This window comes from Opisthorchis viverrini (assembly GCF_000715545.1).
Source record: "Opisthorchis viverrini unplaced genomic scaffold opera_v5_16, whole genome shotgun sequence".
NCBI lineage: Eukaryota > Metazoa > Platyhelminthes > Trematoda > Opisthorchiida > Opisthorchiidae > Opisthorchis > Opisthorchis viverrini.
Genome location: NW_008751672.1, coordinates 2,965,937 through 2,971,606, shown reverse-complemented (window position 1 = coordinate 2,971,606; position 5,670 = coordinate 2,965,937).

Below are 5,670 nucleotides of genomic sequence, written 5' to 3'. Positions count from 1 at the left end.
GCATCACGTGTCGTTCATCCTGATGCAATGGTTCTTTGTGCACATGTATGAGTTGTACTTAGCTCCAGAGCGTTTTATTGGGTGAATTATAACAGTTATTTTGCGCCCTATGGTTGTCTGAAAGACTTTGGACAAACGGCCTGGGTCGAAAGTTTCTGGCGTTATTTTGACGATAGCTTTGCTGTAACCAAACAAGATAACGTGAACAGCTCCCAGGACTACCTTAATAGTCTAAATCCACACAGGTTTAGCATGGAGTGCACCTCGGGCACATTACACTTCCTGGACTGTATAACACAGAGGAGTGGAGGAAAATCGAAAAACACGATCCACCAGAAACCAACAGATATAGAAACAGTCCAAGACTACTCATCAACATACCCATAGTCTGTGTTATATACTGGCGTTGTGTTCAACTTTTTACTCGCTATTCGTTGAGCTAATCGTGTTTCCTAATGTTTTAGCTGATGTACTGAAATTGATAGAAGATTAAAGCCAATCATTCGGCAATCCTCGTTCTCTGTTTCTGGCACAATCATTCGAGTGCGCAACAATTTAATCTTCTATCAAAATACAATGGAACGATTGTTTCGCCCAGATCGGTTTGACGCCGACCCCCAATCCTCTTCTGCTTCAGAACAATGGGTCCATTGGCACGAAACGTTTACGAACTTCCTCTCATGCATCGAACTCTTAAACGTTGACAAAAGAAGACTTTTGGTAAATTTTCCTTCCCCGTCCGTCTATCAACATGTTTGTGAATGTACTACATAAGAAGATGCCATCCAGACTCTCGAAAAGATGTACATTAAACCCAAAAATGAAGTGTTTTCCCGCCACGTGCTGGCTACTACCAAACAAGAACCGGGCCAATTAGTCGACGCGTTCCTGCAAAAATTACGTTACCTTGCCAAGGACAGTAATTTTCGTGCGGTTTCTGCCGGTGAACATCGGGAATAGGCTATTCGAGACGTTTTTATCACAGGCTTGCAGTCTAATTCCGTTCGCCAACGACTACTAGAAAAACATACTCTTAAGCTTCAACAAGCTTTTGACGAGGCACGTCTGCTTGAACATGCTCAACAACAGTCACTCTCATACGACTCGTCTTCTCATGTTCCCTGTGGCGCCGCATCTAACAAAACTGATAAGCCTCTTACTCCTGTTCGTGATGCTTTTATCTCTCAGATGGAATCTAGTGACACGATTGCAAGCACATCCTTATCTTGCTTCTTCTGTGGCAACGGTAAGCACATTCGTTCAAAATGCCCGGCTCGTGAGTCTTTCTGTCATTCTTGCGGCAAGAAAGGTCATTTCCAAAAAGTTTGTCGATCCAAACTGGGTTCAAGCCGTATCACATCGACGGTGAACCCTGGTGTCTCATCCATTTTCAACATATCTTCATCCATGGGACTTTCCAAATCAATCGTTGATGTTATAGTGAATAATATCCCACTTCACGCACTTATCGATACTGGTAGTTGCGAAAGTTATATTTCTTCTGACATCGCACTAAAGCATGGTTGGACAATAACATCCTCCAAGAGCGCTATCTCGATGGCTTCAACGAACTTATCGTGTGTTACTAGCGGTCATCTTTATGCTACCGTTCTGTACAAAAGCACACTATACGAAAGTGTCAAACTCTCGCTCTTATCCAATTTGTGTTCAGACGTCATCCTTGGCTTGGATTTCCTCAGTCAACACCAAAGTGTCATCATACCATTCACGGGAAAGCGGCCCCCATTCGCCATATGCACACTGAAAGCAGCGAGAGTTAACGCCCCCTCTTTGTTTGATAATCTCGCCCCTGGATGTACTCCAATTGCCACTAAATCTCGTCGTTTCTCTCGCACGGATACGGTATTTATCGAGACGGAGGTTCGGAAGTTACTAGCTGACAAAATTATTGAGCCGTCTAACTCTCCTTGGCGCGCTCAGGTTCTCGTTACTACGAATGACAGGCATAAGAAGCGCATGGTCATCGATTACAGTCAAACCATAAATCGCTTCACTTACCTTGATGCGTATCCTCTGCCGAAGGTGGACGAACTTGTAGAGAAGGTTTCCCATTACACGGTGTTTAGCACACTAGACCTTCAAAGTGCGTACCACCAGATCCCCATTCTCGACAAAGACAAGCCATATACTGCATTCGAGGCATGTGGTAAACTCTTTCAATTTCGCCGCATTCCGTTCGGAGTTACTAATGGTGTGGCCTGCTTTCAACGCACCATAGACAACATCATACGCGAGGAAAATCTGCTCGATACATTCGCATATGTTGACAATGTTACCGTGTGTGGTCGCGATGCCCAGGAACATGATCGAAATTTGAAGAAATTCTTAGAGGCCTCAAAACGTCACGGTATTACATTTAACCAGAAAAAGAGCATCATAGCTACTGCGAAAGTACTATTACTGGGATACGAAATATCTCATGGTATGATAAAACCGGATCCTGAACGTTTTCGAGCCCTACGGGAGTTGCCTCATCCATGTGACATCCGTTCACAACGAAGATTGGTCGGAATGCTGGCATACTACGCACACTGGATCCCATGTTTCTCAGATAAGATTCATCAAATCGTCCGCAATCAGATCTTCCCGATTCCAGATAGCGTACAAGCGGCACTGAATAAGCTCAAACACGATTTGGAAAAGGCAGCCGTTTTCACCATAGACTACACTCGTCCACTCGTTGTGGAAACTGATGCTTCCGACATAGCCATTGCGGCCACTCTCAATCAAGACGGGCGCCCGGTAGCTTTCTTTTCACGCACTCTGTCACACAGTGAGCGGCATCATTCAGCAATCGAAAAAGAAGCGTACGCGATTGTTGAAGCTCTGAGAAAGTGGAGACACTACCTGATCGGCAATCACTTCACACTTGTCACGGACCAACGATCAGTCGCCTTTATGTACGACAAACAACACAAAGGCAAAGTAAAAAACGACAAAATCCAGAGATGGAGACTTGAACTGTCCTGTTTTCATTACGATGTCCAGTACCGTCCAGGTAATCAGAATAAAGCCGCTGACGCACTATCGCGGACTGATTACGTATCTGCGATGTCACAGGTGGATCTCAAACATCTTCATAATACATTATGTCACCCCGGTATCACGCGGATGCTTCATTTCGTTCGCTCAAAAAATTTGCCGTTTTCGACCGATGATGTTAAGGCGATTACAAATCAGTGTAGTATTTGTTCGGAATTGAAGCCTCGTTTCCTCAATCACCCTTTTGGCAATCTTATTAAAGCTACACAGCCGTTTGAACGCGTCAGCATAGATTTTAAAGGCCCACTTCCATCGACCTCCCACAACAAATACCTTCTAACAATGATCGACGAGTACTCTCGTTTCCCATTCGCCTTCGCGTGTACGGATGTGTCCTCATCCACCGTGATCAAGTGTTTTAATCAGTTGTTCTCTTTGTTCGGAATGCCCTCATACGTCCATTCTGATCGTGGTGGAGCTTTCATGTCAGGTGAAGTACAAACGTTTCTTCACGACAGGGGTGTAGCAACCAGTCGAACTACCCCATACAATCCGCGCGGTAACGGACAAGTCGAACGGCTTAATGGTACTCTTTGGAAGTCTATCACTCTGGCGTTGAAGACCCAACAACGGGACATTACCGAGTGGGAATGTGTGCTTCTAGATGCTTTGCACTCTGTTCGCTCCTTATTGTGCACCGCTACTAACACGACACCACATGAAAGATTCCTTAACTTCCACCGGAAGTCAACTTACGGCACCTCTCTTCCGACTTGGTTATCGACTCCAGGCCCCGTTCTGTTAAAAAGGATGACACGTTCTTCCAAATACGATCCGTTAGTGGAAGAGGTGGAACTTGTTAATTGTAACCCGCAGTATGCCTGCGTTCGTTTCCCGAACGGAAAGGAAGAAACTGTTTCTCTTAGACATCTGGCACCCAAAGCACAGACAATATCAGATGTCTATTTAACTGAATCAATCGAAAGTGTAGCGGCTCCTCCAGACGAGACTCAATCACACTCGCTTGATCCTCCTGGAGGCGAAACGGCACCACCAGAACAACCCAGTGAAGTTCCAGGGAATGTCCTACAGTACATCACAGACCAACAGCGTGTTCGACCGTATAATCTTCGAAACCGCGAAGCCTAATTTATACTCTCCTGACAATAATCACTCCGGCGGGGAAGAATGTTATATACTGGCGTTGTGTTCAACTTTTCACTCGTTATTCGTTGAGCTAATCTCCTAACCTAATGTTTTGGCTGATGTACTGAAATTGATAGAAGATTAAAGCCAATCATTCGGCAATCCTCGTTCTCTTTTTCTGGCACAATCATTCGAGTGCGCAACAGTCTGTACGCTACTATTGTCTCATCAACATTTAGTCGAATCGGACCGCTGTGCACACAAGAGATAGATCGGACGGCAGCTCAAATCGAGTGTCAACAGATTTCAAGATACAGGATACCCATTGAGTTTGATTAGGCGTTAACTAAGAAAAATATTGGCTCCGGTATCTAGACCCAATAAGGAATGGGTTAGCACGGCAGTCATTCCATATAGAGCAGGAAAATCCTAGATTATTGGAAGACTGATGAACTTCGCCAACATTCGAGTAGACTTCCAGAAGGGAAAAACGCTACGCTCAGTTTGAATGCAATTGAAAGATCCCATCAGGGCTGAAATAACTAGAGACTGTGTGCATAGAATTAATTGCAACGACTGCACCAGGGTTTGCATGGGACAAACTTCCAAGGAAGTGCACACTAGAATTGATGAGCATAAAAGGATAAACAAACATAGAAATGCGAAAGAATCATCATCGTCGACAATATTACAACAGTGTTCAACACCGATGGTTTGCAGTCGTACAACCATGATTTAATTAAAAACCCTATTGTGAAGAAAAGAATAAGGGTGGGCGGGAAAAGGACTTAGTGCTGGCTTACTACAGTCATTCCAAGGTGCCTACTCTCTAAACACTGTTTCAGGCAATCTGGATAGAAACGGAAAAAAGAACGCTATTGACATCGGTTGGCAGCCATATCTTGCAGCGTCTACAACCATGCGCAGTGGGGATCACGCGATCCCCATCCTGGAAGGCGAGTAGCACCGACAGCACCCAAGCGTTTCGTGATCTCCTTCATACTCCTCTGCCAAGTCAAGGGTTAGCCACCTCTCTGTTTACGCCACTCTGAATTGGTCATGGAAAACAGCACTTTCTTCAGCAAAAGACGGTCAGGCATACGCAACACGCGTCCCAACTGACGCAGCTTCTGGTGCTGGACACATTCTTCAATGGAAGTACCCGTTACACAACCGAAAACACGCTTTCTAACTGCCTCGTTACGGATTCACCGATACCAACCCACACGAGCTATGGTTCTGAGACAACGATTGTCGAACACCTGAAGACGTCTTAGGTCCGCTGCTCGAATAGGCCAAGTCTCACAGCCATACAACGAAACAGCCCGTACTGTAGCTTGATACACGAGTCCCTTGATATTCAGGGATACAGCAGTTTGACGCCAAGGGTGTCTCAAATTGCTATACGCGACCCGGACCTTTGGGATACTTGCATTGACCTTATCTGTCACACTATAATCGGAACTAATACAACTTTCAAGATAGATGAAACGCTCCACAACTTCCAGTGCCTCTCCTTGG